This window comes from Delphinapterus leucas, chromosome 11 (assembly GCF_059928025.1).
Source record: "Delphinapterus leucas isolate spDelLeu-1000000601 "Yukka" chromosome 11, BTC_Dleu_Yukka2, whole genome shotgun sequence".
NCBI classification, from domain to species: domain Eukaryota; kingdom Metazoa; phylum Chordata; class Mammalia; order Artiodactyla; family Monodontidae; genus Delphinapterus; species Delphinapterus leucas.
Window position 1 is genome coordinate 97,530,001 of NC_143139.1, and position 12,980 is coordinate 97,542,980.

The 12,980-nt window shown below is 53.4% G+C and overlaps 1 long non-coding RNA gene across 1 annotated transcript in view; it reads left to right on the top strand.

Annotated features, from left to right (window-relative positions):
- The window catches only part of LOC149748094 (uncharacterized), an 18,554-nt gene extending 8,196 nt beyond the window's left edge, over window positions 1-10,358 (top strand). Inside the window, exons 2-3 of the long non-coding RNA XR_016395074.1 lie at window positions 2,898-3,013; window positions 4,181-10,358. This is a non-coding gene — a long non-coding RNA (uncharacterized LOC149748094). The remainder of the gene's footprint in view (window positions 1-2,897; window positions 3,014-4,180) is intronic.
- Window positions 10,359-12,980: the final 2,622 nt, after the last annotated feature.

A 12,980-nucleotide genomic window follows, 5' to 3' on the forward strand; every position in this document is an offset into this window, starting at 1 on the left:
TGTGGATGTGTGGTGTGTGTGTGTGGTGTGTGTGTATGTGTGGTGTGTGTGTATGTGTGGTGTGTGTGTGTATGTGTGGTGTGTGTGTGTGTATGTGTGGTGTGTGTGTGTATGTGTGGTGTATGTGTGGTGTGTGTGTGTATGTGTGGTGTGTGTGTATGTGTGGTGTGTGTGTGTGTGTATGTGTGGTGTGTGTGTATGTGTGTATGTGGTGTGTGTGGATGTGTGGTGTGTGTGTGTATGTGTGGTGTGTGTGTATGTGTGGTGTGTGTGTGTGCATATGTGTGTATGTGTGGTGTGTGTGTATGTGTGGTGTGTGTGTATGTGTGGTGTGTGTGTGTATGTGTGGTGTGTGTGTGTGTGCGGTGTGTGTATGTGTGGTGTGTGTGTGTATGTGTGGTGTGTGTGTGTGTGTGCATATGTGTGTATGTGTGGTGTGTGTGTATGTGTGGTGTGTGTGTATGTGTGGTGTGTGTGTGTATGTGTGGTGTGTGTGTGTGTGCATATATGTGTATGTGTGGTGTGTGTGTATGTGTGGTGTGTGTGTGTGTATGTGTGGTGTGTGTGTATGTGTGGTGTGTGTGTGTGTATGTGTGGTGTGTGTGCATGTGTGTGTGTGCATGTGTGTGTATGTGTGGTGTGTGTGTGTATGTGTGGTGTGTGTGTGTGTGCATATGTGTGTGTCAATGTGTGATGTCTGGGTGTGTGATGTGAACAGTGTCTCTGTGTGTGGCGCGTGTGTATGTGTGTGTGCTGGGGAGGCTTTGGGCTGAGTCCCCCTTGAGACCTGGCACCGTGGAGGTGCTCCCAGCAGAGGGTAAAGAACCCGACCGTGGAATCAGGTTGCTTCTCACTGGCTGTTTGACTTCGAATGTGCCAGCGACCTCTCAGAACCTTAGTTTCCACATCCGTAAAATGGCCAGAAAACACCTGTCCTGAGAGGCCGTGGTGCAGGTGAGACGGGCAGTGCCCCTCGCACCCCAGCTGTGGGTCACCGGGTCTCCAGGAGAAACGAGAGACCATCAAAACAAAGGTCTTGTTTGTGGACAAATTAGAATGATTTGGGGTCATAAGGCACTGCTTCATTTTAAAGAATCCAACGTGAAACCTCACTTTCTTCCTGAAGAGAGAAGCCAGCTGCGTAAAAGGCCAGGCAGATGGGAAGGCGAGATGATGCCTTTGGGAGTCAGACAAGCCGTTGCCTCCGTGTGTTTGCAGGAGCCGCTGACTGTGTTGAGGGACGGACACGGGCATCGTGGGAGCGGCGGGCAGAGGGCAGGGCATTCGGTCCTGGCATCTGAGGCCGACCCCGCCGCTCCAGGATCACCCCGTCTTCAGGCCTTCTGGGTTCCGTCTGCCTCGGGGGCTGCTCCTACCCAGACTCCTTTGCCAGCGTCCCCTGGTCCCTTCCCACACACTTCATCCTCTCCCCAGGTGACTTCCTGGCCCCTGCACGACATGATTCTGTAACAAGCCCCCTTGGCCAAATCCAAGCTGGGATTCAACCCAGGTTTTCCTCCGAGCTCCTCCCCGACTTGTGTGCGGCACCGACATCACCCCATCCACGCTCACAGGCACCTCAGATGGCAGACACTCCACAAGCCACGCCTGCCCCTGGGTCCCCACCTTGGAAAAATCCCACCAGCATCTCCCCAGCGGCTCAGGCCAGAGTCCAGGACACGGTCTTTGGAGCCCCTCACCCCCACCCAACCCACCAGCTGGTCCTGTGGGCTGTCTGCTTCCTTCTCTGCTCCTGCCACAACCCAGCCTGCAAGACAGTGCCAGCCTCTGCTGGACGGCCAGCTCCCTTCCCCTCACTGCCAGGGGTAGCTTTTAAAAAGGCACCTGTCCCTCTCCTGGAGGGCTTCCCTGGTCCTGGGATCAGGAAGCCCACCCCTCACCATGGCCCTGCACATCAGACACCCCCTGCAACTCCCATCCCTCCCCTCCTGTGCTCCCCTTTTCTCCCCACACTCCTGCACCTCGACTTTCCTTCTGGTGCATGAATGCACTGGCTCTCTCTGCCTCAGTGCCTTTGCACATGCCACTCCGGGGCCTGGAATGTTTCCCGATCCCACCTCAATCTCCTCCAACCTCGGCAGCTCACTCTTTTCCATCCTAAAGGTCTCAGCTGCCCAGAGAGGCAGGAGCAAAATACAGAGAGCCATGAATGCCGAGCCGAGGACCTGTCCTTATCCTGCAGGCCACAGGAGCCTCAGAAAGGCTTATGGCTGAGGAGGGCTGCCCAGGTGCCTCTGCAGATGCAGGGCTGAAGGCTGCTGTGGCGGGTGGCGGAAAATAGAGGAGGGGTCCGTGGGGAGCTGTGCCTGGCTCTGGGGGCATCATTGTTCAAGCCCAGCATGTACCCTTCCTGCCCGTACCCTTTACTCTTCTGCCTGGTGGCATTTCTCATGGAGCTCTGGGTCTTTAAACCTCTACATCCTAAAGGTTAATTTTTAATATTGCTTCCACAGGCGCTCTGCATCCTACATTAGATGCCATAAGGTGCTCCAGAGTTTGTCCTTTTCATCTGCAGCTTCTGTCCATAACTCCCCCCTCCTCCTGCTCTACAGAAAGACTCTCTCTCTTTGCTTCCTGCTATGAACTTTTCAAAGCGCTTTCCACATCCGTTCTTGTCCCCTATCGGCGTCTCCATCAGCCAGGTAGAAGGTCAGAAAGGTTCTAAGTTGAAAGGCACCATAGAAGCATTCTGTCCCTTCCCTCGACTTACACGAGGGGACAGTAAAGCTTGGGGAGGCACAAGGCTGCCCAAGGTTAAACAGCAAGCCAGTGGTAGAGGGGGTTGAACGAGCAGCTGTGACTCCCAGCCCAGGCTCTGCTCTGGGCCCTGGGATCCCCAGTAGGACTCAGATCGTCCTTGTTCTTGCTTGGTGCAGTGGGGACAGATGTGACAACAGACTACGTGGTCCTGGCTGTGATGGGAGCGTGGAGCAGGGGAAGAAATCCTCCAGAGGATGGAGGGAGGCGAGTGACCTGAGCAAGGCTTTGAGGGGTGAGTAGGAGCTCGTGGGGAGCTGGGGTAGGGAACCCAGTGAGGCCAGGCTTGCGTGAGCGTCTCATGGGCAGAGATGGAGTCTGATCCATTCTGTGTCCTCAGCCCTGGCCCGGGGCCCAGGCTTTGGTCCAAAATCTCTGGGAAATTAACGTGCCTCCTTGCTCTGGGGCGTTTGCACCTTGCCCGTGGCCATCCGTGGCTCCTGGTCCCCTGGCCCTGGCACCATCCATGCCTCTATGCTCCCTCAGTCTGGGCACTGACCTGGCCCCGTTCCTACTTTACTGCACCCCTGGCGGCCTCAGGTGCCCTGGCCCCTCCCCGCCGCCCTTCCCACTGCCCTAGGGTCAGGACAGAGGTGGCAGGAGGGGGCTGAGGCTCGGGCCAGGGACACACCCAAGCATATGAACGTGCACACAACACACACATCCACACACACACGATACACACGTGCGCACACACTATGCCCAAACTACACACCTGCACTTCACATGCACACACACCCCCTCAACACGTATGCTACGCGTGTACACCACACCCACACTGCACACACAGCCACACACACACTGCACCCTCCTGCCCACGTTGTGCACACACACACCCCTGGTCTTGGCCTTTCCAGGCGGCTTCACAGCCAGGGAGGAGGCCGTCTCTCAAGGGCAACTGTGAGTCCGCCAGCCCTCCTGGGGCCTCCCTCTGCCCACCTGGCTCACACCTGGCCCTCCTGGCGCTTGCATCTCTCACGATGCATGTTCCCCCTTTACACGCCCCTCCCCCCCACAGCCCCCACCCCGCCTCTCCTCTCGTGTGTCCTTCTGGGCTGTGGCCACACGCGTGTCACCCACGTCAGACCCCACAGTGGTCCTTGGTGCTCCCCCTCCCCTGCCTCCCCACATCCACTCACTCCGTAGGTCCCACCTAGTCCACCTCCAAGATACTTCCAAATCAGTCCATTGCTCCCCGTCACCACCCCCCAGCCTCTACCATCCTGGCCTCTTCCCTGGGGCACAGCGGCAGCCTACCCTCGGCCTCCCTGCCTCCACTCCCGCCTCCTACTTAAGCCCTGCCCGGGCCACAGATGGGGGAGCTCCCACCAAACTCCCATCAGACCAAGTTGCCTGATGCTGAAAGCCCTCCGCCCACCCCACGTTTTCCTTAAACTCACAGACACGCTCCCTCACGTCACGAGGCTGCCAGCTGTGAGTCCCATCATTAGCCGGAACAGTGGCTTTTCATGAAGAAGCGGGCAGGTCTCCATCGAATGCACACAGCCACGGGGGCACAGCTGGAGGTGAGAGACGTGACCCCTGGAGTCGTGTAAGTGATGGTGCCGGTCAGGGTCACAGGGACACAGTCACTGGGGTGGTGTTGTAGCGACTGGTGTGTCCACACTTGGGGGCAGGGAAGGTCCAGAAAGGGGCGTCAAAGGCTCGGAGGAGGGTCACTCAGAGGTGCTGGATGGGAGAAGGGGGCCCATTTGCAGGGGGGCTGGGAGCCAAGTGACAGCCGAGGGGCCTGGATCCATAGAAGGCTCTGGCATTCTACCAGCTCCCCAGGACGTGTCTGCGGCGTCTGCCGGCCTGGGGGCAGCGGTCAGGAAGGAGGGCTGGACACAGCAAACCTGAAGACAGATGGGGGCCCCAGGGCGCCTCTGCAGCCGTGTCTCCCTGGCTCTGAGACCACCAGGGCCGGGGATGGCTGTCTCCAGCCTCCCAAATTTCAGACAACCCTAGCCGGCCTCACCAGGGAGTGGGCTCTGGGATGTGAAGACCCCAGGGTGACCAGGCCACAACAGGACAAGCCAGCACCACATCCCCCTGTCTCGTCTGTTTGGATGAGTTGTGACATAAACCCTCGGCAAACTCCAGCTGAGCAGGGGACATTTGGCAGGGAGCTCTTCTCCCACCCACAAAGTGAGCAGAGACAAGGAAAGGGGGTACTTTGGGGGTCTTTCCTATGAGTGGGGTGCTGGATTAGGTCCTCTGCACACCCTCTCAGATTCCGTCTTCACTATCCACCCCCCTGCCAGGTGGGGATTATTTGTTCCCCCACCAATGTCTACGCTGCAGCTCAGAGAGGTAAAGCAATTTGCCCAAGGATGCACAGCTGGGCAGCCCAGAACCTGGTGCCAGCCCAGCCCAGGGGACTCCCGGGATGCAGCACCCAGAGATTCCCAAAGCCATGCTCCCAGAACCCAGGGCAGGATGGAACCACTCCCAGATCTCGCGGCCAAAGTGATCTGGCAGCGGGCTCTCCCCAGCACCCTGTGGGTGCCTTAGAAACAACTGGAAGACCATCCTGGAAGGCGCTGAGGAGGAGGGGGGAGGGGGTGCCCTCTTGGCCCACAGGCAAGTGCAGGTTTCCGTCGTTCCGACGGGGCTGGAATGCTCACGTCGGGAGACATTTGCCGCACCAACGAGCATCTATTCTCGGAAGCAAATATTTTAGCAGCTAAAGCCAGAGTGTTAATGGCGGGGATGGGGGAGCAGGATGAAGAAGGAAAGCTTCCGTGGTCCCCCCTGACCCGCACCGATGGAGGTAAATTCCTTCTTCCCCTGCCCTGATCTGGGAGCTGGGCCTGGGAAGAGTCCTTGAAATAAAGGGTCTGGGGGAACATAACAGTCATAAGCCCAAACACGACTTCCCTCCCTGGTGACCCCGCTTTCTCTGGTCACACCTGCTGCAGCCCAGAGGGCGATTCTATGGAATTCCTGTCCAATTGCCATAAAAGAGCATCCTCCTTTCTTGGGGTTAATGATCCCCGAGATTCGCCCAGGCCTTCATGGAAACATCTCTTTGTTAATTGCTCAGGCGAGCTGGCATCTTTGTTTACACAGCAGCTACCGCAGTTACTGGGTTACGGAATTTTAATTGATTTCAAACTTGGGAGCTGGGTGGGCCGTGTGGGTCTCCTCCAGGCTGGGTGGCCAGGTGCAAGGGCAGGATTGCAGGACCCCCTCCCAGGGTTTGAGCGACCGCCTGGCAGTGTGCCCCTGGGAATGGGGGCGCCACAGGGCTGATCTCCTGCTCTGTGCCAGGCTCCTAGCGGGCACCATCTCCGTCCTCCTGATGCCCCTGTTTTCACAGACAAGCAAACAGGCTTGGCAGGAGCGAGTGACTGGCCCAAGGTCACAGGGCCTGTGGATCTGGTTGGCTGGACCCAAGGCCCTCACTCCCCACCTCCCCACCCCTGCCCTGCCTGAGCTGCATCCTGGGCCCAGAGACAGTGGGTCTAGTTCATTCTGGAAGTGTATTTTCAGTGATTTTCCCAAAACCTTCCCTGAGGTCTATTCTCCCTGTGGCTGAATACCTTGATTTTCCAGGCAAAGCAAGTGGAGGGCCAGGATCGATTTCTTGCCCATCACTGGCCAGCGTTCCTTGCGGGCAGGGCTGATCCTGTCTCACCTTTCTACCCCCAGCACTTAGCACAGCCGTGACCTAGTGCCGACCTTGGATAAAGTACTGGTTGAATAAATGAGGGGGTTAAGTGTGCCAGGGCTGCAGCTGCACAGCAATGCGGACTGTTTCAGGGAAGGAGGAGCAGGATGGAGCCGGAGAGTTTGCAAAGGGACGTCCGAGCTGTTTCCTCGGGGTCTGAGACCCAGACGTGTGACAGGGAGGGCTGACCAGGCTCTCTGCCTTCTCACGCCCCCTGCTTTCTCCGTGCCCAGAAGAACCAGGACCTGGAAAGGGTGGATGCATCTCCCTCCAGCTTGCTTCTTGTCCCAGCTACTGCTGCCCGGGACGCCTGCCTACGGATGTCCCAGGGAGCGCCGGGACCCTGCTTTCACAAGCACCTAAGAACGTGTTTGCTTCTCCACAGTACGGGGCACAAACCACTGGGGCAGGCAGATCTGAGCCATGTATAGCGATGAGCTGGTAAACATTTAATGACCTGTTCTCCGGCGGGGAGCCCTGATTTGTAGCATTTGCTGCCCATGTCCGTGGTGTAAATACTGCCAATATGACGTAGCTGACTGCAGAGTTGGGGAGAGATGGGTGGTAGCCACCATCACGCGCGTTTGCATCACACAGATACAACAGACCTAAAACCTCAAAAGCGTAGAAAGTAGCTGATGTAGCAATGCAATTAGGAAGTGAAGAGTTTCAAGTATCTATTACTTTTGTGTTTAATAAAATTTATTTAATTGGAAGTTTATAACATTGAATTTTTATAGTGGTTTAACTACGGGCTCTGAAAATTTCTCAGAATTTAACTGTCAGTGCTGCTGAGGTGGCCCCAGCAACTCTTGGATACGTTTATGGATTTGTTTTATGTGTATTAGGAAAAATGTAACTTTTTAAAAAATTGAAGTATAGTTGAGTTACAATGTTGTATTAGTTTCCAGTGTACAGCAAAGTGATTCAGTTATACATATATATTCTTTTTCATATTCTTTTCCATTATGGTTTATCCCAGGATATTGGATATAGTTCCCTGTGCTCTACAGTAGGACCTTGTCATTTATCCATCCTATATATAATAGTTTGCATCTCCTAATCCCAAACTCCTAACTTACCCCTCCCCGCCCCTTTCCCTTTTGGTAACCAGAAGTTTGTTTTCTATGGCTGTGAGTCTATTTCTGTTTCATAAATAAGTTCATTTGTGTTGTATTTTAGATTCTACACATAAGTGATATCACGTGGTGTTTGTCTTTCTCTTTCTGACTTACTACACTTAGTTTGATAATCTCTAGGTCCAACCATGTTGCTGCAAATGGCATTATTTCATTCTTTTTTATGGCTGAGTAATATTCCATTGCATACATATACCATATCTTCTTTATCCATTCCTCTGACTATGGACACTTAGGTGGCTTCCATGTCTTGGCTGTTGTAATTTGTGTTGCCATGAACATTGGGGTGCATGTATTTTTTGAATTAGAGTTTTAGTCTTTTCCAGGTATATGCCCAGGAGTGGGATTGCTGGATCGTATGGTAGGTCTATTTTTAGTTTTTTAAGGAACCTCTATACTGTTCTCCATAGTGGCTGCACCAATTTACATTCCCACCAATAGTGTAGGATGGTTCCCTGGAAATATGTAAAGATATGATTGCTTAGAGCAAGTCTGAGTTTTCTAACAACAAAAAAAATGCCTTGATTTAAGATCAATTAAAACTGTGGTAAGGGAGAGAGATACACAGTCAAGAGGAACACCTAGCAGCTGAAGTTTGGGAAAGAAATGTTGTTGATGGAAATGGCTTCAATTATCACCTGTCTTGGGGGCACAGTAAAATAAGTGGGCAACCCGCAGGAGAGGAAATACAATTAATTAACAGATGAAAGGAAAGGTGTTCAACCTCATTAATAATAATAAAAAAAAAGCAAACCCCCGTGCTGGAGAGGGGGCTGTGAAATGAGCATCCTAAGAAGATGCTGGGGGTGACAGTCCCTTTGGGAATGAGGCTGGCACCTATATAAAGAGCCATAACACTGTCACATCCTTAGACTCAATAATTTGCCGGCCTGGAATCTATCCAGAGGAAATAATTCAGAAAAGGGAAAACCATAAACACTTAAAGGTGTTTGTTGCCACCCCTGATTTTCTAGAGTATGTGCCTCCCCTGCAATGTTTTTTGTCACAGTAAAAAAAACTGTAAGCTGTATAAATGCCTTGTTGTAGGGGAATGGCTAAATTAACGCCAGCATATGGAATCTGGACTACTTGGGAGCTGCTAAAACGATATTTAGAAAAATTAAGTCAAAACCACAGGACAATGGCTAATTTAATGTTAGGTGAATAAAATTAGAATGCAAAATGATGTGCACAGTCATCCCCTGGCCATAACCATGGGGGATACATCCCAAGACCCCCAGTGGGTACTTGAAACTTCAGAGAGAACCAAACCCTACGTATATTATGTTTTCTTCTATACGTACATACCTGTGATAAAGTTTAATTTAGAAATTAGGCACAGTAAGTATAAGGCACATTTAACAACAATGACTACTAATAAAATGGAACAATTATAACAATACACTGTAATAAAAGTTATGTGAGAGTGGTCTCTCTCTCTCTCTCTCAAAATACCTTACTGTACAAATTTAATGCCTTTTCCATCTTAATGAAGCACTTATGAGGCACTGTGGCCGTTACTTTTGCAGTTTGAGGTGTGACAGCAAAACTATCAAATTTCTTTTTCCTTTTTCACAGCGTCACGGGTAGAAGATTCGTTCTTGCCGTAGATCTTAGCAAGATCTTAGCTATTTTTCTTTCCACCCTGAGAACTTGCATCCTTTCACTTAAAGGATCCACTTTGTGGCTTCCCTTTGGCACAACTGACTTGTCAGCATCACTGCACTTGCTCCGAGAGGCCGTTATTAAGTAGATAAGGGTCACTTGAACACAAGCCCTGTGACACCGCAACTGCCCATCTGATAACCAAGAGGGTTACTAAGTGACTGATGTACGGGACACCCTGGACAACGGGATGTTTCACATCCGGGGCAAGATGGATTGAGATTTTATCACGCTACTCAGAATGGTGTGCAATTTAAAACTTATGAATTCTTTATTTCTGGAAGCTTCCATTTAATATTTTCAAATCGAGGTTGACAACAGGCAACTGAAACCGGATAAAGTGAAACTTTGGATAAGGGGGAAACACTGTACGTCATTATTGGAAGAGTGTAAAAGCACGTGCATAAGAAAGCAGAAAATGCAAAACACCTGTGCGTGTTGGGGGGTTCTGTGGCTTCTCTTGTCTACTTTTACTCTTTGCACTAATAACACACCAATAATTACGATGAGCATTTATGGTGGCCACTGTCACATGCCAGGCCCTGTTCTAATCCTCGCAGTCGCCCCGCAGGGTTGGTCTACTGGTCCATTTTACAGATGGGAAAACTGAGGCTCAGAGAAGTGAAATAATTTGCCTGAGGTTCCCCACTAGCAAGTGGAGGCACCGTCCGAACCCCAGGTCGATACTGCGTCCAGATCAGAGAGGGCTTGGTCTGCCGGTGCCTGGAGCCCCAGACCTCATGCTCTTTTGGAGGACCCTCAGGGTCCTGCCCCAGGGATGGGTAAGGCCTGACTTGCACAGGGAGCCTGTCATCAGGTCCAGCATGGGGCTGGGTCCTTTGTGAGCACCATCTCAGGGTGTAGCTCTCACAGCGGGAGAAGTACCGGGGGAGACCCTGCTTCCCATTCCAAGAATGTGGGCTTTGGAGTCAGCTAGACCTGGGTGTGAATTCTGCCTCAGCGGCTGTGCAGCTCTGGGAAAGTTGCTAACTCTCGCCGAGGCTCAGTTTCCTCCTCCATGCACGGAGTTCAGGGTGGCCAAGCTGGTCCATGCACGGAGTTCAGGGTGGCCAAGCTGGTCCATGCACGGAGTTCAGGGTGGCCAAGCTGGTCCATGCACGGAGTTCAGGGTGGCCAAGCTGGTCCATGCACGGAGTTCAGGGTGGCCAAGCTGGTCCATGCACGGAGTTCAGGGTGGCCAAGCTGGGGACGTGAACTGGCACCGTCTGCAGCTGCTTCGCTCACCAGTTCCTCAGTAAATGGGAGCTCCTTTTATTAACAATAACGATGCAATTCACTCATCGGTCTGACATTTACTAGGTGCCTAATATGTGCCAGGCTCCGGGCAGAAGAAGATGCATTCACTCAACACTTATTTATTGAGCGCCTACTTCTAGGTGCTGGGGGCACGGCTGGGCACAAGACAGACCAATCCCAGCTCTCCCGGGGTTCCTTACAGCAGAGGAGACAGCAGACAAGAAAGCAAACACAACAGAGGTGGTGGGCTCTATGTAGAAACCGAAAGAGAAATAGGGGGAGTAGAGGGGGATGGTGGGGTGGGAAGGCTGTTGCTATCATATAAACCTTGGCCAGGGAGGGCATCTTGGAGGAGGTGACATCTGGGCAGGAACCTGGTGGAAGGGAGAGAGAGCAAGCCATGCAAATATCTGGGAGGAGAGCTTTTCAGGCAGAGGGAGTGGCAGGTGCAAAGGCCCTGAGGTAGGGGTGAGCTTGGCAAGATCCGGGAGCCGCAAGGAGGCCAGTGTGGCTGCATCAAGTGGGGGAGAGGAAGACAGAGGGGCTGGGGAGGGGTGTCAGGTCAAGCTGCGAGCCAGTGAAAGAATTTTCTCCCCCAGTGAGAAAGGCATCGGTGGGTTCTGATTCACATTTGAAAGGGATCGTTCTGCTGCTCCATGTGGTTGGGGGGCGGGGGGGTGGTTTGGGAGGCAGAGGATAGAAGCAGGGAGAGAATTAGGAGGCGTTGTCTCGACCCTGGTGGGAAGATGGACTGGAACGGTTGGTCTTGGGAGAGGGGTGCGGAGGGAGGGTTCTGGGCTCGTTCAGGTATCGCTCACAGGACGTGTGAAACGGGAAAGAGGGGGTGGGGTCAGCTTGGCTCCGCGGGAGGGGGCGGGGGTCCCTGGATGTGCTGGTCTGTCTGCCGTGTCTACTGAACATCCGGGTGAGTCTGGAGTCGGGGGAGACGCGGGTGGAGACAGACCCGGGGTCAGGTACAGGGAGACAAGACTGTAAATGTGGGCCGGGTGGGGTTCCCGGGGCGGGGGGTGGAGATGGGAAAAAGAGGCTCAAGGAAGGGCCCTCCAGTGTCTAAGGCTGCAGACACGAGGAGGGAGCAGTGAAGTGGACTGAGGTGGGGCCAGTGAGAGGCCGGGAGCTACGATGGGGTAGTGCCCAGGACCCGGGGCTCCCCAGGGCTCCTCACTTTTCCTCAGCCTTTTCCCTCCTCTGGGACGTTGCCAAGCTTCTCTCTCTGCCCTTTCTCCACTTCCAGAAAACTCCTACTCATCCAATGAAACCCTTCCTTGTGTTGATCGCTGTCTGGTACTCAGCCGAAAGGGCTGTGGACCCTGGGGACAGCTGACTGCCATCTTCAACACTGAAGAAAGCCTGCCACACCTCGATGTGATGCCGGGGAGAGATGAAAAACATTTGTACAGCAATTTCTATATGTCAGGCTCTTCCCACGTCTCATTTAGCCAGACAGCACCTTGTGAGGCTGATTTTAATCACCCTGCTTTCCAGGTGAGGGCAGTTCGGCCAAATCATGTGCTGGAGGTCCTCTGGCCACCAAGAAACAGGGGAGCAAGATTTGAACCCAGGTCTGCCAGCCTCCAAGAGCCTCTGCCCCTCACCACTCTGCTTCCTGCCTGTAAAGAAATAGAGTTTCGTAGCAGGTGGAGTTGTTCAGACACAGGCAGCTGGCTTCGGAGGAGTGAGCCCTCCATCACTGGGTAGCACACGCCTGGGCAGGGATGGGCAGGGGGTTTCAGTGCCAACACCGGAAACCCTCTCGTCCTGGAGGCCAAGGGACCGGGGCACGAGAAGAGCGATGCTCTGAGAGGTGGGAGGTCAGAAGCCCCCAGGTAGCCAGAGACAAGGAAGTGCGTCATGGAGTGACGGACCATCTCTCAAGGCACAATGAATGCAGCCATTAAAGCACTGCTCATGAAAAGTTCTCAATAACACGGGCAGCTCGCCATGACATAATGTTGAATTAAAAACCCAAGACACACAATTTTCTGGGCGAAGGCAACAGCTATAAAGCGAAATGATGTGCTGACGACAAGAGAGGGCTGGAGGGGAGAAAGGGCCGCGTTTGGTGGTGTGGGCATTGGTCCCTTCCTCGCGTGCTCTCCACTGAGAATGGGCAATTTTATGGTGAAAAATTTGGCATGAAAAGAAAGGAAACTGTCACAGCTACTTGGTGGAGGGCTGAGGTGGAGGAAATAATAATCAAGACCAGAGATAAGGGGCCCCGTGCTCTGGCTCCAGGCGGCCCTGCCTCTCCATGCATCTCATCATCCCCTCCCAAAGAAGACCCTAAGCCTTGAGAGACAGGGAGGGGGCAGGGAGGGGGCGAGATGTTGCAGGAATTGTCCAGGTCACATGACTCAGGAGGGCAGCCGTGGGATTTGAACTCAGGACTGCCCCTCCCAACTGCTTCATCCACCCCCTTCCCTTCTGCTCCAATATCACAATTTACT